Here is a 21,720-nt window from a genome sequence, read left to right on the forward strand (position 1 = left end):
TGCTTTTAGGACTACTCAAAAGTCAATAATGTGGAAAATTCTTTTTCATGTATTTCAGCTTCCATTTGGATACTTGGGGAGGTACAGGTACAGGGAGAGGGGCACAGGACATTAGGAAGCATCTGGAAAAAATATGTTTTGGGCTGGACTTTAAAAGAAGGGGAAGTGGTTACTGATGGAATGGCAGTGATGATGAAGAAAATAAGGTGGACAGAAGCAGAATGAACGGGACAGGGTGGGGTGGGTGACTTGATAAGATTACTGACAGAAATTATTTTTTATTCTTATAGGTTCTCAGTCTTCATAAGGCAGAATGTACCAAAAAAGCAAGAAACAGAGGAAATACTTATTTTCCCCAATGTAAGCTAGCTAATTACTAAAAGCTGTCTATAAAATAGTAATTCATTTTTTAAATTGTTCATATTTAAAATTAGATATGGCTTTATTGTTAAGATTCTTAGAATGAGGAGGTATGTTAACAGTAAAGTCTCAGCTTTTGCATTTCTTGGCTTCAGCATGTCAAATCAACAAACCTTAAGCTGCAGTATTATATTCACTCTATAAAATACACATGACTTGTTTTTCTCCTATCTAAACAGGCCAAGTCAACTTTCATCAAGTCATGATCAAAGAGTATTTTATTAAGCCTCCACCGGTACACATCATATAACACCATAATGAGTTAAGAAAGTTTAGTGAAGAAAGGACAAGTTCACACTGCAGCCACTTTCAAAAAGTAGTGAGAGTTTTGAAAGGCATATACTTGTTAAGCTTTGCCACAGTTTCAATAAGGTGATGGAAACTGAAAGAGACCTTAATGGTCATATAATGCAAGCATCTGTTCTAAAGTACAGCTTCCCATTCAAAGTAAAATTCCCACTACAGTAGTCTTAATATATGCCTACCTTCAGGGGCGCCTGGGTGGCTTAGTCGGTTAAGCGTCCGACTTTCGCTTAGGTCATGATCTCGCGGTTCGTGGGTTCAAGCCCTGCGTCGGGCTCTGTGCTGATGGCCAGCTCAGAGCCTTGAGCCTGTTTCAGTCTGTGACTCCCTCTCTCTCTGACCCTCCCCTGCTCATGCTGTCTCTCTCTCTCTCTCCTAGAATAAATAAAATGTTAAAAAAAAAATTTAAAAAAATATATATATGCCTACCTTCATATCTGATTACAAATGTCTAAAGATGGGATGTTTATTACCCCTAATGATAATTCATTACATTTCTATCCATTTTAATTAAAAGAGAATTCTTCCTTTATTCAGTATTTAACAGTTAACTTCCCTGTGATATAATTCAGTGAACAAAGGAAGAGTTTTAGAACCATACAGAATGGTGTACAATCCTGTCACTTACTAGTTTTTGACTGTGAGTATCTTCTTTAAACTCTCTGAGCTCGGTTTCCTCACCTATAAAATGAAGATAATGACCCTCCTACCTCAGTGGTTTGTGAAAAGCACTTAGCAATTAACCTGGTACGTAACAGTTGTTCAATGATTAAAGTATTATTCCAATCACTTGTTCTAGCTTTGTGGTTTGCTGCTAATGTTTTAATCCCCCTTTTCTATGCATACAATAGTCCTTTAAATATATGCTGATGGTGAACTTTTTCTTCCTGACACTGTTCTTTACACTGCTAACCATCTCCAGTTCCTGCATCATTTTATGGTACCATTTAAGCCCAAGCCACTCTGCTGTTGGGGCCAAAGGGACAGTCCATCATAATGGGCTGTGGATAGGTGATTGGGTGGCTCAGTGACTGGGACATCCTTCAGCCAAGGGATATGATAAATCCAGATCAATACTTCATAGTTAGAAACCATTTCAAGATGGAAGAAATGTATCCAAATACAACATTAATCACAATCAATATAAATGGATTTGATTATCTGGCTAAAAGACAGATATTGTCAGACTGAATCAAAAAATAAAATACGACTCTAAATTATTTGCAAGGGACACATCTAAAGCTTAACACAGAAAACTGTAATGTAAAGTTTATGAAAAAGATATATCAAAAAACACTAATCAAAAAACTGGTAAAGTTACATCAATAACAGACAAAAATAGATTTAAAGGCAAAACAATTACAATATATAGACAGAATCGCTACATTAAAGGCTCAATTCACTAGAAACACATAACAATTCTACATGTATATATAGTTGATTACATGGATTCAAAAGTTTATATAGCAAAAATATGTCTAAACTACAGAGAAATAGAAAATCCACTTAATAGCAGAAGGTTTTAATACATCTCAGTAACTGACAAATCAAGCAACAACAAAAAAATCAGTAATGTTATAAAAATCTGAATACAAAAAACTTGATCTAATGTGTATTTATGAAACAATCCAACCAACAACTTGAGAATATATTCTATTCAAGCACACGTTTTATCAAAATTAACTACATTCCAGGCCATAAAATAGATCTCGACAAATTTTAGGTTTTATGTACCACATGCACTACATTATCTAACAACAAATAGCTAAATTAAAAATCAGTAGCAAAAACAAGTATAAAAGGACTATTTATGTTTGAAATTCAAAATCACACCTCTAAATTACCCATAGGTTATATAAGAATGAAAATTTTAAAATACTGAAAGATAACAAAAATATTACTGATCAAACTTTGAATGCAGCTAGACACAGGTTTATAACTTTGAAATAGTGAAGAATGTATTTAAATGACATTTCAAAAAGGAAAATCCCTAAAAGAAAAGATTTTACTATATTAAAAGTGATAACCTTGATTCATATAAAGCCTGAATTGACTGAAAAAAATTCCACAAATTAGGAGAATATATTAGCAATACAAGTCCTATCAAAGGAGATTAGAACCTACAATATACAGGGGCGCCTGGGTGGCTCAGTCGGTTAAGCGTCCAACTTCGGCTCAGGTCATGATCTCACGGTTCGTGGGTTCAAGCCCTGCATCGGGCTCTGTGCTGACAGCTAGTTCAGAGCCTGGAGCCTGTTTTGGATTCTGTATCTCTCTCTCTCTCTCTCTGACCCTCCCCTGTTCACACTGTCTCTCTCTCTCTCAGAAATAAATAAAAAGCATTAAAAAAAAAAAAGAACCTATAATATACAAAACCTCAAAGAACCAATGATGAAAAGATGAACAATCTACTAGAAAAATGGTGAAGTCACTTAACAGAGGGGAAACAGGAATGGTGAGTTAAAAAATTAAAAGAGCCTCACTTTCATTAGGAATGAGGAAATTATAATTTAAATTGGGAGATACCATTCACACCATAATACTGGCAAAAATGAAAAGTCTGATAATAAGTATGGGAGAGAACATGACACAAAAGAAGAATTCCCAAACTACAGGCAATAGTGTGAAGTGGTATACCCACTTTGGACAATAATTCAGAATTATATTGTAATGCTAAGCATGCACATACCTGTGACCTAGCAATTCTACAACCACATGAGCTGTATGAGGGTCAGGAATTTACAGAACTAAGTTGACAATATTGTGATCATCATCTCAGCACCCAGTGGAACTTTCCCACATTTATCAAGAGTCTGCTGGGGCGCCTGGGTGGCTCAGTCGGTTAAGCGACCGACTTTGGCTCAGGTCATGATCTCGTGGTTCGTGGGTTCGAGCCCCGTGTCGGGCTCTGTGCTGACAGCCAGCTCAGAGCCTGGAGCCTGTTTCAGATTCTGTGTCTCCCTCTCTCTCTGACCCTCCCCTCCTCATGCTGTCTTTCTCCCTCATAAATAAATAAAACATTAAAAATTAAAAAAAAAAAAGAGACTGCCAAAGAAACAACCTCTTAAAAGATACACTCCAAAATTTTCAAAATGAAACAAAAGCTGGAATACTTACTTACTCATACCAATAAGAGGTACTGCAACATTGAGATGTCTGTTAGGGCTACCAAGCTAAGAAACAACAGGCTGAGCGTGTGCATTTACATTTTCAGCTGGAATTCACTGAAGGCTTACTATATGCCAGGCCCTGGATTAGTACTGCAGATACGAAGGTAATGAACAAGGGAGACATGATTTTCTTTTCTCATGAAGCTTACATTGGTTGAGACAGGTAATATATTAAAATTACACAAATAATTGGGTGTCTGGGTCACTCAGTCACTTGAGTGTGTGACTCATAGTTTCAGCTCAGGTCATGAGCCCATGGATGGTGAGTTTGGCCTCACATCAGGCTCTGAACTGACAGCACAGAGCCGTCACTGAGATTCTCTGTGCCCCTCTCTCTGCCCCTTTCCTGTCCACCCTTGCTCGCTTGCTCTCAAAAACAAACATAAAAAACTTACATGAATAATCATGTAGATAAAATTGTGATAAGTGCTATGAAGGAAACATAGTGATATTATGAGAATACAGAATGGAGACCCAAAAGTCAAGGAGGTTAGAGAAGGTGTTCCTGAGGAAGTCATATTTAACCAAAATGACAAAAAGAGGTTAGCCAGGCAAAGACAGAGGGCAAACAAGTACTAAAAATAAAAATAAGAGATGTGTGAGAATCCTGATACAGGAAGAGACAGAAGCATAACAAAATAAAAAGGAAAGAAGTAGTAAACAGATAGGAGCCAGATCACAAAGGGCCTTAGAGGCCACCATAGGATTCTGGACTGTTCTAACAGTATGGGAGGCTGTTAGAGGATTTTAAGTGGGAGAGTGGCTTACTCAGACTTGCCTTTTATAACACAGGTTGCAGCAGAGTGAATGGACTGGAGAACGTGCGGAGTGGATGTGGAGAGCCAGCTGGAGGCTGCTGCAGTGACTCAGGTAGTAGTGGCCTCTCTAAAGAGATGGCAGTAGACTCTGGATGTACTGTGGAGGCAGAACCAACAGAACTTAGCAAAAGACAGAATTGGAGAAGATGTAGGGTGAGAGTGAAGAAGACCAAGTGTCATGAATGACTCCCTTTCTGATGTGAACAACTAGGTATTGGAACAGAACTTCAGTGTAAAGCCCTATGCATTGTAATTCGTACTTCATAGAGGTGTACCGTGTCCCATCTGTACCATACATGGCAGGCCTGTCAGTGACAATTACTGAACTGAAGAACACTAAAGGACAAGGAGATTTGGGAAGAAAAGTCATTTAGATTTAAACATGTTTCACAAAGAAGACAGCCAATTAAAACTAAGCATACTCTTGCAACTGTATTCTCTTCTTATTCAAAAATTTTCTGGGGTACCTGGGTGGCTGAATCTGTTAAGCATCCGACTTTAGCTCAGGTCATGATCTCTCGGTCCATGGGTTCCAGCCCCATGTTGGGCTCTGTGCTGACAGCTCAGAGCCTGGAGCCTGCTTCGGATTCTGTGTCTCCCTTACTCTTTGCCCCTCCCCCACTTGTGCTCTGTTTCTGTCTTAATAATAAACATAAAAAATTTTTTAAAAGTTTCCAAGACTATGAATATGGTAGTCACTAGCCACATTTAGCTACTAAATATTTGAGATGTGGCCACTCCAAACTGCTATGTGCTGTGATTGTAAAATACAGCCTACATTTCAAAGACTAAGTATAGAAAAAAAAAAGGAAGATGAGATATCTCCTTATTTATATTGATTACATGTTGATTACATGTTAATATTTTAAACACTGGATGAAATAAAATATATTACTAAAAATTTATTTCACCCATTTCTTTCTATTTTTTTTAATGTGGCTACGAGGAAAGTTTAAATTAGGTATGGAATTCACATTATATTTCCACTGGACAGCGCTGTTCTAAGAAATAACTGAACCATGTATTCATATTATCTATGTCTTCATTAAGTAATGATGGATTGAAAAAGTTCATTGCTAAAACTGGTGAAAGGGAAATAAAGACAGGGCCACAATAAATGAAGTCACTTGTTAATTGAATGCAAAGTGAGGAATTGAAATCCCTACACTCCACAGATTTCACCTCTTCACCAATAGTGAGAACAGTCACAAGTAGGCAGGACCTAAGATGTCACCAATGTCTTCTTGTCTTTGGTAGGAAAAAGGCTTAAATGCCCTGGCAATTGGGGAGGTATAACAAAAACGGAATTTAGCGATGTTAAGATGAAACTTAATTAGGTCCTATCTTCAAAACAGGTTTGAAGGAAAAAGCCTGCATTGAGATTTGTATGGACGACTCTGTACACCACTCTGCCCCAGCCATCAAATCTGTCCCTGAAATCCTGAAAACGCCTTTGTTAACATATGCATTAGTTGGGGTTTACAAGCGACTCCTTTTGAAATGTACATACTCATATCAGGAAAAACACTGAATCCTATCAGTGATTAATCCCTCTCATACATCTTGATCTGAGCTATTTTAATCACATTCTTAGACAACTTACTAACATTGAGACATTTTTTTTTAAAGTCAGAGATAGACAAATATCATAGGGCTTCACTCATATGAGGACTTTAAGATACAAAGCAGATGGACATAAGGGAGAGGAAGCAAAAATAATATAAAAACAGGGAGGGGGACAAAAACATGAGACTCTTAAATATGAAGAACAAACAACTAGAGGGGTTGTGGGTAGAGGGATGGGCTACACGGGTAAGGGGCATTAAGGAATCTACTCCTGAAATCTTTGTTGCACTATATGCTAGCTAACTTGGATGTAATTTTTTTAAATTAATAAAATAAATAAATAAATAAATAAATAAATAAATAAAATATAAAAAATAATAAATAATAAAATAAAATAATAGAAACTTTATTCAGAAGGGGAAATGCTAAAGGACATAGCCTGGCAGGGTCGCTCTCAATGGGACACTGCAGTCAAGTGCACTCTCACAGGGGAGCCACATAGGGGTCCTTCCGAGCCCCTGGCTATGAGTGAATGTGCCAGATAGCAAACAGGAAGACAACATGAGAAAGAGGCTGCCATCGAGATAGCATCACAGTTTTGCCAGAAATTGCCTTGGTCTCAATTTTAAATTACAAAAAGAGATTTCATTGTCCCAAATAACCAGTTTTCACTTTTTACTACATGGGAGGTGTTTTTTTTTTCCCAATCTATTAGATGGAAATTTAAAATGGAATGGAAATTAAAAATAAACCCACATGTTTTAGATAATATGTGGATAAGATAATGCAAAAAATTTTTCAACAGACTAAAGATAATCCACACTTGAGTCTATCAAAAATCCTACTGGTCCAAACACCTGCACTCAGGTGCCATTCCTCCATTTATTAAGATACCAGAAAGAAAAGAAAGCTTCTCTGGGAGGTTCTTCATTATAAATACTCAGGAAACCAAAAAGCATTTTTCATTTTGTAGAGGTCAGAACTGTGCAGATAACACGATGCAGAAATTGATGCCAGCTTTGTAAAAGACAAACAAGAAACTACCTATTGCCACTTGACTCACTAGTTCAATGTCACCGAGACAGCACCAAACCCAAAAGAGTCTTTCCTTTAACAGAGTTTAGACACCTCTGAGTTGTGTAGTCTACTCAACATTATTCAATTACAAATCATCTAACTTTGTAATTCCCCAAGGCTCTGACTTCTATTGTCACTCCTCTGAGCACCTCTAGCCACTTCACTGCTTACTAATGTCTGGGGTTGGAGGTTGAGGGGCAGAGAGTAGAAGGAAGAGGAAGTTAAATTCATATCAGTCAATTTCACTTCTTAGCAACACTGTAAAATATTCATATGGGGAAAAGTGAGGTTTTTATATTACCTGGAAGTTTTGTTTGACCATATGAGAATATACCAAAATGGGAAAGAATATGTTTTTTCATGCCTGCTTAAAATTCCATTGTTCTTTTAAAGAAATCAAAAATCAAAAAATCCTCAGGCATTAACCTGTATCTCTGGTCAACAGAGAACTCCTTCCCAATTCCATCCCCTAGGCCAAACACCATTATTATAGACAATCATACTACTTTTTTATAGCCAATCAGATGAAAGTGGACTTGTGATTATGGCATCTCCATCAATTATCACAGTTCATCTGAGTTGCAGAGCATTTTCTGAGGTGTTTCATGAACTCAGCAGTGAACAACTCCTCCTCGACTCCATCTGTTCTTATGACACTATGTCAATCAAGAATTTTAAATTCATCATGCATAGAGGGAATCTGTGTTCATTCTATAATACAGGTGCAATATAAAGGTAACTAAAGATTACACACTAAACCAAACCATCAATCCCTTCCCAAAACAGATCTGAAAGCTTATCATGGCCTCAAGGAAAGACTGAACTATCCGAGGAGCTAACCTCTATTGAGAATACACTACCTTAGTTGCAACTTTGCTCATTACAACTTGTGAGACAGGCATTATCTCTAATTAAGAGGTAAAGGAACCAAGGGTCAGGGAGTTTAGGTATATTTGTCCAAAGTCACACAGTTAGTTAAGTGACAGAGCCAGTGTTCAAATCCATGTCTAGATGGTTAAAATCCTTAGCTACATGAAGATGCTGTTATAGGGAGGAAATGAGAGAGTTTTAAAGAAATGGGTAATGGAGATGTCAGATGGTACCTAGGGAGCAAAGCTTCAGCACTACCTTAACCAAAGAACCTCCACTTTTATCTTTTTTATGCATTGGGATTCCATAAGGTTTAATAGTGGAGGGGAGCACTGAGTACATCTCTTTTTGTTTTTTTTTAAAGGTCAATGTATATACAGTTTATTCCTTTAGGTCAGTGGGTCTCAAATGTAGATGCACACTGACTCACCTGGGAAATCTAGAAATTCTGTTGCCCTGGCCACATCTGAGACAAATTACATCAGAATTTCTGAGGGTAGAACACAGACATCAGTAGTTTTTAAGGCTTCTCAGGTAATACCAATGTGCATTCAGGTCTCAGAACCCCTGTTCCAGATTAAGAATGCTAAGAATTATGTTAATCTTCCAAAAACACTTTTAATATTGGTAAAGATTTTATGGGCCCACTGACAACCACCAGTCTTTTGAAGGAAAGGGGAAAAGAGATGAGCTGAACCCTCTCACTGTTTGCCCCTCTGGACTAAGCTTCCTTCTTTGGCTGTCTCCTTCTTCCCAAGTCTAATCTCCTAATGTCTGTCATCAGCTTCTCCCAAGACACTTGGTCCTCTGCAGTTGTCACTTTCAAATTTAGGTTCTCTCCATCCCTAAGAGAGATGAGTAGACTTCAAGAAAAGAGAAGAAATTCAAGCTGTCAGGCTACTGGGAATTATCTATGACCTTCTCATAGCTTTAGTTTCCTTTCATTTTCCTGTCTTTTGGTTTTAACTTGTTTTATTCAGGATACACTATTCAAAATACATACCCAGTAGGATCATTATATCCTCCAGCTCTGTGCTATAGCCTAGCAAAGAGAAATAAAATGCCCTGATTCTTTCTAAAAATGCTATTGCTTGGTGTGTCCACCTAAGTCTGTATTTGTCAGCTCTGGCAGGATGCAAGACATGGGAATATGGAACATTCCTACTGCCTTTGTGTTTACCTCCCTCATTATCAAAGGCCCTCTACATATGAGGTCTCCCAGTTGTTGCCAATCTCCAGACCCAAGGCCATTTTTCAACATCAAATGCAAAACATCAAAACTTATCCTTGCAAATTAGACAAATCCAGAAGATGAGACATAGTACAGGTCAACTGGCTTATCTCTTCAACAAGTCAACATCACATGCTCACAAACACACACATACACACACACACACACACACACACACATACACACAAAAGCAGGGGTGAGGAAGGACTGTTCTAAGCTAAAAAGAAACTCAGGAGACATAACCATACGAAATGTACTGACTTTGATTAGATTCTAAACTGAACAAACCAGCTGCAAAAGACACTTTGGAGACAACTGGGAAATGTGAATATGGACCAAGTAGTAGATGATATTAAAGAATTACAGCTAATTTTAATATAAGTGATACCAGTAGGTGGTAATGCAAGAAACAGTCATATTTTAAGAGAAATATATAGGAATGACTTAACATTAGCCAAAAAAATTATAAAGCAAATATGGCAAAATGTTGACAATTACTAAATCCAGATGATGTACATATAGATATTCATTATCATATTCTCATTACCTTGAGACTTTTCATAATAAAAAATAATTTTAAAAATTCTCATCCTTGGAAAATAAGTACAGCTCAAACTTCCCTTCCTATAATGAAGACTTCCATAGGAAAACACTCAAGAAGTGTGAAAGCAGGGTGTGCATTTACACAGAATGTGTAAGACAGTCATAGGACAACTGTGTGCAATGCTAGGCTCACATACAAGTCTCTCTGCCCATTTACTCATCCTGCATGAGAAGAGAGAGTCGTTTTAGTGTGCATGTGCATGCTTCACACCTAAAAAGGAATCTCCCAAGAGCTCTTTAGCATAGTCACAGAGTTCCAACGTGACCACTGAGGTCTATCCCAGCTTCATTACCTTCACTTTCCAGATTGCTCAGAGGCCGTTAGTTTCTGTTGGTTATTTAAAACCTGTATGCACAGAATGTTGGAATATTTCATGTGATGCAAAAGTTCTCCCTACATGCAGGTAATATAGATGCTGAATCCACCTACACATAATAGCACTTATCACATCCAGCAGGACATGCGCTCTGGGATCCTTTATTCCCTGATGGTGAGGGATTTGCTCACTCTCTAATCCAATCCTCCTTGGTCTACAACCATATATGTATTTGCCAGACTGGCTGAATCAGGAATCTCTCTTTGGGCTAAGCTAATAGACCTGTATGGGGATCAAACACATGACTGTGTGCTCATTAGCACCTTGCTCTAATGAAGAGCACTAGCTCAGGCTCAGAGACCGCACCCATAATCTCACACCCAGCAGACTGGCAGGGCTGGCTTTGAAACTATCTGTGTTTGATACTGACTCAAGAACAGAGAAAATAATTATTTATAAAATGCTTTTCTTGGTTTCACAACTTGATACTGACCACATCTACCCTCAGAATACGCCAAATAATCCCAAAGAAAGCAAAGCCTTTCCATTTCAAGAAGGCTATGCTCAAAGTGCTCAAATGCCTAAAATCCACAAATCAAAAAGTAGTGAAAACATCTAAAATGGTGGAAGGTTAAACACCTTCCTTCTCTTGATTTAAAAAAAAAAAAAACTTCTCTTTGGCCCACCAGTCTATTAGAATAAGGGAGGAGAAGAAATCCAGCTTCAAATTAAATTCGGATTAATATTAGAGCAAGATCAAGCAGAGATATCTTGAAGTACAAAAAGAAAAAAAAAACAGGTTTGTGAGTCAGTGAATAACAAAATGCTGGCCTCTTGTCATACTTAATTTGTCAACAGTTAAAAAAATATCCTTCTGTATAACATTTCTCTTTTACTGAAATTATCAAAACAAATCAAGCCTCTCAAGCACCAGCATTTGGCAGAACCACTTAAGACAAGCAGTGATGCAGAGTCTAAGTAATCAGAATTGTCCTCCCTCCTCTCAATATCATATCACTTCCAAGTCAAGGTTAACCCAACAGCCTCTTCAGTGAAGTGTCACTCCAGGGAGTGGGTGACACCTTGGCAGGAACAGCCAGAGGGGGCTGAAACCAGCTAATAGCCAAAGCAAAAGGCAGACCAGCCAAAGTTTGAGGCAAAGGTTGCAAAGGAGTGATCTGTGTGCGGCATCCAGGTCAGATATATTTTGTTTGGCCTGCATAGTGTTTTCCCAAATATAAAATCAACTAGTGACATTAAAAGGTCAGGAGATTTCATATAAAAATTTGGATATCTATTTTTTTTTCTGGAAAAATTAGATCTGGAAGCAGCCTCATTAGGAGAGGCTACCCCATCATCAGATCATCATAATCCCACTTCTGCAAATGTGGGAAATGACCAAGAGTCTGGAAGTCAGTGAGCCCCAAGAGTTACCTTTCCACAACATTCCACTGCAAGCTAGGCTTCTTGAAGCCAGAAAACTAGGTGAGATGTAAGAGAACTTTCAGGACTTAAGCAGTTGGGAAAATCAAGATGGCAGCACCACAGAACACACACAGCAGTGAGACTACACCTCAAGTGACACTGTGAAAGACTTTTACCTTATGTCAGAGCCAGGAGCTGCTAACCAGACTAAATTAAAGTTCTGTCCTATAGATGCCTTACCCAGTGGTTTTCACTCCTTGAGGATACTACAAAGGTCCCCACATAGAGATGGGGAAATGAAAGAGGGGCTGAGGAAAGGGAATCCAAAGCTAGCCCTCTTCAACCACAGCAGCAATCTTGATGTGTTTTATAAACTGGTCTTCTTTCTGAGATTTCATTTGTTGGAAGGACTCCATTCCTTAAAACAAATAAAACAAGGGGAAGGGAGCTTATAAAACATCACTCTAACAAGAAAACTCCATTAACAGGGTCAAGTTTTCAACTTACATGTAAGGTCCATAAAAGGATCTCAGGGAGATCATTCAGACCATTTAAAACACTGCTGAATTTCATTTAATTTGCATGATTGACATACTCTTCAAAAATAGTGTCAACTGAATATTGAAAATATTTTTTGAAAATAAATTGAAATCATTTTTTTTTTATAAATAGTTTATTGTCAAGTTGGTTTCCATATAACACCCAGTGCTCATCCCCACAAGTGCCCTCCTCCATGGAAATCAATTTTTAAAAACTAGGAGACGCTAATTTTAAAATCAAGTGCTCTGAATTTTTTTTTATTTTAAGAAAAATAGCCATAGATAATACGTAACAAATGGGCATGGCCATGTATCAATGTCTTTATTTATAAATACAGCAAGCTGGACCTTGCTGTACTTTGTCAAACCTTACTACAGACATTTAAGCCTTTCCTTTATGATCTCTGGAAATGTAGCCCATAGAGGTAAATATTAAGGAACACAATAGCTATCCTGTATATTTGAAGAGCAGTCATATAAAAAAAGAAACAAACACAATCTCCAATCATTCATTCAATAAATATTAATTAGATACCTATATATGCACCAGGCTCTATGACTAAGCACTGTGGATATAGCACTAAACAAGACAGATTAAAATCCCTGTCTTTACTGAGCTTATTTCCTGTGGGAGAAAGGAAAAGAAACAGGAGAATTGCTAAATAATGACACTCGGGTGGTGTATGGAGCATAAAGTAAGGGGGTTCATCCTGCTATAGGCCTTCCAAAAAAAAAAAAAAATGTTTTGGTGCAACCTAAAGGAAGCACTTGTTTGCCAAGTAAGATGGGAGGCAGAGACTGGGGATTCCAGGTTCCAGACATAGGAAAATAAATGTGCAAAGGCAAGAAGGCAAGTAACACCACTGCACAGTTGGCAAAGTGTAAAAGATCAGTATATGCCCAACTGTTCAAGATAGAGTGAAACAAGCCACAGCTAAAGAGGAAGCTAGAACACAAATCATAAAGAGAGGCCTGTGAGTCACTTTAAAGAGCTTGAACTTTATCCTGAAGGTAACAGAATGCCTGCAAACGGTTTCAAATAGTGAAATGGCAAAAAGAAATGGGTGTTTTAGCAAGTTCACTCTGGATGTTGTGTGGAAGTTGAAAGTAAGGAGACCCACTAAAAGACTGATCTTGTAATCCTATTAGATTGATTATCACCTATACTAGCTATGGACAGGGACTGCAAAAAGTAGAAGGACTTCTGCTTCCAAGAGACTTCAGAAAGAATGCAGTTAGTGGTACAGGACTAACCCTCGCATCATAAATGGCCATAGAACTATAAAACTGGACAAAAATAGACAACTATTTTCAGGCATTGGTAAAGAGAGTGTATAAGACAGCAATCTCGGAGAGAAGAAAAACTCACAAGGTGGCACAACTACGCAGCTCTTTGCCCAGGGACAACTTCTCAAATATCGTGAAGTGAGTTAGAATCTATGCAGGGTACAATGGGATCACTGAATGGAGAAGTCAGAGATCTGAGGTTGAAGAGTTGGAATCTGCAAGGCAGGGCACTAGAGAGGAGGAAGCTGTACAATGAAGAGCTGCAAAAGGCCATGTGGGTGTCCCCTGCAAGCCCTTGGCTAAGGGCTGGGCTGCACACACATAGGGTGAAACTACCTAAAGATTCCCAGAGAATGGCTGCTAAGGTGTTGAAAGAAGAGCGGGAATACTAGAGTTTAACAGCGGTAGAGGATATCTACATTCTGGCACAGCCAGATGGAGGGAGAAAGTCTCATTAACAATTCATATTTAATCCCCTGGGCATCCAGCAAAACCTTAGAAAGGCTTCATTTTAGGAACAGGAACCACCTCTAGAACAGCCTTTCTCAACAGGAGTGATATCATCAAAAAAATTCTTATAAATTACACAGTACATAAACAGATACACAATTACATCTGTGATATTGAAACTTCACAGGAGAACTAAGGTGGGAGTTAGTTAACAATTGGAGGGTAGGATGTCTAAAAAGTCTCCTGGGAGGATAATCATGGAAAAAAGATTGAGAAATACTGACCTAGAGTACAAAGAACTCTGGATCTACTGCAGAAACACTTAAAAGTAAGCCTTGACAAGATCTTTAGAGGAAGCAGAACTTGCAACTTAAGTCTCATGAAGTTATAGGGGCTGTGGCAACACCTAGAGTTTTCCACGGAACCATTTCAGCAAAGGGTAACCCAAATTTATCCAAGTTCAGGGTGATCAACTGCCTTTTTAAAAAAGTAAGTCTCCAGAGGAAAATATTTACAGAGGAAGATAAGAGATCATGGTGTCTAAAATGTATCACCTACAATGTCTAATACACAATCAAAAATTGCTAGATCTGCAAAGAAAAAAGAAAATGTAATACAAAGTTAAGAAAAAGTAATCAAGAGAAACTGATCCCAAGATATCCCCAATTTGGGTTTTCCAGACAAAGACTTTAAAATAGTTATTATAGGGGTTCCTGGGTGGCTCAGTCGGTTGAGCGCCTGGCTTCAGCTCAGGTCATGGTCTCACGGTTCGTGGGTTCGAGCCCCGCATCGGGCTCTGTGCTGACAGCTCAGAGCCTGGAGCCTGTTTCAGATTCTGTGTCTCCCTCTCTCTCTGACCCTCCCCTGCTCACACTGTATCCCTCCCTCTCTCTCTCTCTCTCTCTCTCTCTCAGAAATAAATAAAACATTTAAAAAAAAACATTTAAAATAATTATTATAAATACTTTCAAGGAATTAAGAGAAGATATGTTCAGAGAATTAAAGGAAAATATTGTCTTCATTAATAAACAAATGAGAATCTCAACAGAGAGATGGAAACTATAAAAAAGAACCAAATTTTAATTCTACAACTGAAGAGTACAATAACTAAACTAAAACAAGTGAACAGATCTCAGAGATAATTTGGGAATTACACATTTAACATATTCAATAGTGGCGAATGAATATGGGGAATAAAGTAAACAGGACTCACAAAACTTTTGCTCAGGCAATGGTGTGGGAGGTGGTAGTGCCATTTCTTGAGATAAAGTAATGACATAAGAAGAGCAGGTTTACATTGCTCCAAAAATCAAAAACAGAGGGCAATTGCATGGAGATGATAAAAAGCTGGATGATAGAATGAAGAACGTAACAACTAGAGCAATACAACAATGCAATGGATTTTGTTGCTAAGTACGGAGTGCCCTTCATAGGAAACTACTGGCAGAAAACAAATGAATTCTAGATTCCATAGAAGAAAACAATACTGGGGGATAGAAGATTAGACTATGTATCATATAAGTTTCCATTCAAAGTTAAATTTCCATTGTTCTTGAATCATTATGAGACCTCTGCACTGCAGTGCATGAAATACAGACACAGGCTCAGCAAATAATATGAAAAAGATGCATAGGGCTTAACCCACCCTTTCACTAAATGGCTCCATAATTAGATGATGATGTGGTAGGCAGAATAATGCCTCCCTTAAAGATGCCCAACTCTTAATCCTTGAACCTATGAAAATGTCAGTTTACATGGCAGAGGGGAATTAAGATTAATAACCAACTGACTTTTTTTAAGGAGACTACCCAGGATTGTCCAGATGGGCCCAGTATAATCAAAAGGGTCCTTGAAACAGGAAGAGAGAGGCAGAAGAGGACAGTCAGAGGAAGATGTGACTATGGAAGAAAGGGACAAAGAGGTAAAAATGGAGAAAAGGGGCCATGAACCAAGGAATGTGAGCAGCTGCTAAAATTTAAAAGGTCAAGGAAATAGATTCTCCCCTAGAGCGTCCAGAAAGGAAAGTAGCCCTGCTGGCACCTTAATTTTAGCCCAAAGACACCTGTGCCAGACGCCTAACCTACAGAACTATAAGATAATAAAATTATGTTGTCTAAGCCCCTAACTTTATGGGGTTTTTTATAGCCACAACAGAAAGCTAATACAATTATCTAGAATTGTGCTATCTACTATAGTAGTCACTATCCACATGTGATTATTTAATTGAAATGAAATTAAAAAAATGAAATTCAGTTCCTCAGTTACAATAGCCACATTTCCAGCACTTAATGGCCACTTGTGTCTAGTGCTCACTGTCCTGGACAGGGCAGACAAACACTTCTCTTATTGCAGAAATTTCTAATGGACAGCATTGATCTCTTCAATGTCTCTCTTTAATTATGCTTTAAAGCCTATAACTTTGTGAAGAGCTATTTCTAAAGCTATCAGCTTCCTTTCATTTCCTAAATCAAAAGTAAAAACTATATGTTTCCAGGAGGAAATAAATAAAATGCCATAGACAGAACTAAATCAAATAAGTTCTGAGCCTACTATAGGAATAGAAATGTCATTCTGGCTTGACTGAGTCAAGCCATGGACTTTGTAGAAAGTATTTTTTTAAAGTTTATTTATTTTTTTTTTTTTTTGAGAGAGAGAGACAGAGTGCGAGCAGAGGAGGGGCATAGAGAGAGGGAGACAAGAATCTAAAGCAACGTCCAGGCTCTGCTCTGTCAACACAGAGCTCAATGTGGGACTCGAACCCACAAACCATGAGACCACGACCTGAGCTGAAGTCGGATGCTTAACCAACTGACCCACCCAGGCACCCCTGTAGAAAGTATTTTCATTGAGCTCAAAGGCTTTTTACTTCAGTTTTCTGCTACATTTGTGGCTAATTCCAGAAGGTGATGGTTGTAAGAAATAGGAAAATTGAATACCAAGATCATTACTGCAATTTAAAGTCTGCAAAAATGTAAAAGGATATAAGTAATGACTATTGAATAAAAAAGAGTCAAAATCCTTTCCTCCTCTATAACTTTTCTGGGTTTTATTCACAGTTCTAATATGATAAGACCTGAAGATGTAAAGCAGTTAGTGCCAATGAAAAAGGTCATGTTATTCAAAATTATACTACTGCTTATGAATCATAACTTCCCATTTTAACATTAAGCTGTCATTTTAAATGTATGCCTTCAAATATTTTAAAAATTGGTCTTCACTCATGTAGACAGAACTTCATATTCACCTTGATTTGAAATCAGTGAAATTTATTTTGTTGAAAGTCTCTCTCCAGCTTTGCCCCGATCTTACCTAGGTTTTCCACCCCGATACCCTCCATGCACTCACCCCAACCCTCAAGAGCTAAGTCCCACTCTTCTCCAGCCACATGCTTTTCCCTAAAACTAACAAAATGTCCAGTCATCCAAGTCACTTGGAGATGAGAAATAGAACAGGCACCACAAAAGATAACAGACACAGTCTGAGAAACACATACCTGGCTTAAAAGAACAGAGTCATTGGTTCAAAACCAAAGACTTAAGAAAAATTCCACAGGTCAAGTAGGCATAAAGTTCCACAGGTCAAGAACAAACATGTCTTGAGAAAATAAAATTCTGGCAGCAAAAATCACGAACTAAAGCAGAATCCAGGCAACAAGGATGGGATCAATATTACAGGTGTTTGCTTCAGCCCAGGAAGAAGAACCAATTCCCAAACACAGAGATAGAAGGCTAAGCAAGCACGGGCACCTGGCAGGAATGGGGAATGGTGGGAGGAGAGGAAAGCCCGTTGATCTTCACACACTATTATTATTAGGTCACATTATTTTTAGGTCTGTTATCAAAGAGAATATAGAAACCTCATTACCAAAGGTAGAAATTATATGAGATGGAATAATGTATTTCAGAATGGAAAATGGAGAGGAGAGTTGATAATAATACAAAAAAAAATGTTTTAAGCTTATTTATTTATTTCGAGAGAGGAGGGGTAGGGGCAGAGAGAAGAGAGAGAGAATCCTAAGCAGGCTCAGGGCAGAGCCTGAGGCAGGGCTCCATCTCACGAACTGCGAGATCATGACCTTGAGGTGAAACCAACAAACAGCCACTTAACCAACCAACCAACCAACCCAGGCACCCTAATACAAAGATATTATTAATCTCTGAGTAAAACCATGCCTGCAATTACAGAACATACCCCTGGGGTTCTCTGGGCAAAGGGACAAGAGGGGTTACACTAAAGTTAGGGAAGTGGTGGTAGGCGGTCAAGAGGGAGCGAGAAGAGAGGAACGACTTACTGGTAGACCTGAGCAGGCCAAACTCCGAACTGATGAGGTGGACAGCAAGTTCTCTGCTGCAGCAGCTTCTGGGAATAATTTCTAGTGGCCATAGGTCTTAGAGTAAGGGTACGTCCATGGAAAGGCCCTAACTTAAGACTCTAGACTCCCGTGCCCCTCAGAAAGTTTCCCATCTGCTTGCTGATACCTGAAGTCACCATTTCACAGCTATTGACAAAATGCTTACAATAAAGAGCCTGCAGTCTCACACACAGATAAGCTATGGGAGAGAAAGCTGCTTTCTGTTCTTGCTCACATATTTGTACCAACAAAGCAGTCAGTCAGGGTGTTAGGTGCTAGGTGCTAGGGTTTCAAGTATGATTTTCAAAGACAAAGTCTCTGATCCCAAACATGATAAAAGAAATAGACAGGAAAATTTATGATTAAAACATAGTAAATTGAGTTCTAATAGAGAGAAATGCTCAAGGTGGATAAAATTATCTTTGGGCAACAGATAAAGCTGTTTAGGGATGCCACAGAGGTAAGCATAAATAATTTAGCCTACTCTGCTTCTAATTAAGATTCTCCCCTATTCATCATCAAGTCTTTAAACGCTTAAGTTCCTCAAAGTTCAGACTGAATAAAATCCCTTTTTTTCTTAACTTTACAAACTCTCCCTCGACAATTTCATCAATGTCCTGGATTTCAAATACTGTCTACTGTGCTGTCACTCAAATGTGTATATTCATCTCCGACCTCACAAATGAATGTGTCCAATTGTCTACCTGACATCTTCAAGTGGACTCTTTAACTCTGAATTCAACATTTCCAAAACTGAACACCTGATCTTCAAGACCGTGAATGGTGACACCGTTCACACACTCAGTTATCCCCCTCCCATCAGCAGAGCAGCAAGGCTGATTTCCTTAGGTGCTTCCGTCTGCTCTTAGGATAAAACTCCAAAGCCACATGCAGCCTCCTTATCCCTGAATGTCCTAGTCTCTTCTACTCCTATAGGTTCATCTCATGCGCTCTCCTACTCTTTAGTTCCAGATAACACTGACTTTATCTCACACGTTCCGTGTTTCGTCCTGATCTCTCTTCCTGGAAAATATCCTCTTTACCAGCTTTCTTTACAGTTTGACTCAATCAGTATTTCCTCAAAGATGCATTCCTGATTCCCCACACTGAGTCACAATCTCTAAGGACATAGTTCATAGTATTATGATAGTCATAATTGAATAAGAACAAACATTTACTAAGCACATACTATTGGACTGAACATTATAGGTGATGGAGACTCAGCAAGAGGAAAGACAGACAAGGTTTCTACTCTCTTGGAGCTACATACTTGTCATGAGGAGAGACAGACAATAAGTAAACAGACAAAAAAGCAAGATAATTGCAGATGGTAGAGAATATAAGGGTAATAAAACAGGTGATGTGACAGCCAGTGCTCAGCAGAGAGTAGATAATCAACCAGAAGACAATCTGGGGAAACTTGCTTGCTATAAAAGTTTTGTGGCTTACTTAAAAAGAAACGAAATATTGATTTCCAGGCCCATTCCTGTATTTCTTAAGATTTAGAATATTAGACTAGGTTACCTTGTAGGCTTGAAGCATTCATTTACTCATTCATTTATTCACTCATTCTTTCAATGAGCATTCACTGAGGGCCATCTACCTGCCAGGCACCATGTAAAATACTCTGTGTTTGATTTTATGAACTGAGGGAAGAAAATCTGTGTGGCAACAATGCTTAGCAAAATGACCACACTGCTTGGAAAGAGAACTGTACATGTAGCCAAACTTAGGTAGCAGGGGATACTTGTTAGCATCTTTGGTAGAAAAAGGTAGACAACTGAGTCTCATTATTCATGGCAGTTATATTCTATAGTCACCACAAGCAATGAATTAGAGAAAATTGAACCATGGCTTTGAGGGAAATCTAGGGTTAAGTTCCTGTGAACCTCTGATCACAACCTTTTTGTCACCTTATCAATATATAGCCTTGCCTTATGTGTATTTCTTTTAAAGACACCATATTTAATGTCTACTGATTCATTAGCATCGAACTCATGGCCAGCACCACTTTATTTCTGGCCTGAACCAAGTTTGTCTAACACATGTACTTTCTATGTAAGGCACATCACAGCCTTTTTGCATTTAGGAATACTAGATAGAGCATCAGCACTACACTTGAGCATCATTTTAAACAGTAATCACCCCTAAAGGCACAAAAATGTGTCAATAAGTAAACCATGAAAAAGGATACTTATCTACTGTATGAGTGAAGAGAGAAGGAAGAAAAGAGAAAAAATACATAATTCCTGGGATTGAAACCTGGTTCTACCATGTGCTAGCTGTGTGATCTAAGGAAAATTACTTTATGGATCCATGCCTTGGCTGCCCCTTCCCTGAAAGGAGGATAATATTACCTACCCTGTGGTCTGAAGTAAAGGTTAAAAGAGTTAATACAAATAAGATGTTTGGTGCAGTGCCTGGCACATAGTAAGCATTACCTAAGTGTTAGCTATCAAAATAAATAAGCCTAAAACACTAGGAGATTGTCTTAATCTTTCAGTAAAAGTACATGAGGAGTATAGAATGGGTAATCAGTACCTGCAGCTATTATTCATCTTTCTCCTTTCTCCTCTCCCTCTTGCTTCCCAAACCTCTTCTTCTTCCTCACTGAATCCTTCTTGCCTGCCTCAGACTCCTTGGAGGTCCACACAAGATACTGGAAAGCCCTCATCCCTCAACGAGTTTGCTGACCTACAGGCAAACAGCTCTCATTCCAGAATTAGGATGACACTTCCTTTAAGTGCAGACTCATCAGCTCCTGAAATGAACACCTCTCCCTGCTGGACACCCAAAGGCTGCTGCCCAGGACAAACCAACCATCTGCAGGCAGAAGGAGCCTTCGTGTCAACCCCACAGCTCTGCAATGACTGCCCCTTTCCATGCCAGCAAGGGACCACCCAGTCACCACCTTGCCAGCGCAACTTTGGTTTACAGTGGGTCACCAAACAAGTGAGCCTCCAGATAAAGTAAATAGAGAGAAGAGGAGCCAGATGAGAAACTGGCAATGCCAAAGCAGGAGCTTCTCAAAGCAAACCTCCCATGTGTGCATCCCAGCTGGAGACTGTGGACAGGAAGTCTGGGCCAGGGCCAGCGAGTAGAAGGGAAGAGATACAATGGCTGCTGCACAAACGAAAGCCCCTTGGGCTGGGGATGGAGAAGGGGCCAGGAGCAGAAACACCCAAGCTGGCCCCCAGTGCCAAGGCCTTAGTTGGCAACATGAAAGTCCCCTTCTGCCAAGGTTGCCAAGGAACGCTCTCTGAAGGCCAGAAGTATGTTTTTCAGAGTATCTT

The 21,720-nt window shown here is 38.8% G+C and overlaps 1 protein-coding gene across 2 annotated transcripts in view; it reads right to left on the reverse strand.

Annotated features, from left to right (window-relative positions):
- Positions 1-21,720, reverse strand: part of CPQ (carboxypeptidase Q) — a 386,524-nt gene that overhangs the window by 314,908 nt on the left and 49,896 nt on the right. The window lies entirely within an intron of this gene.

The sequence above is a fragment of the Hyaena hyaena genome, unplaced genomic scaffold (genome assembly GCF_003009895.1).
Source record: "Hyaena hyaena isolate Hyena2069 unplaced genomic scaffold, ASM300989v1 scaffold_452, whole genome shotgun sequence".
Lineage (NCBI taxonomy): Eukaryota > Metazoa > Chordata > Mammalia > Carnivora > Hyaenidae > Hyaena > Hyaena hyaena.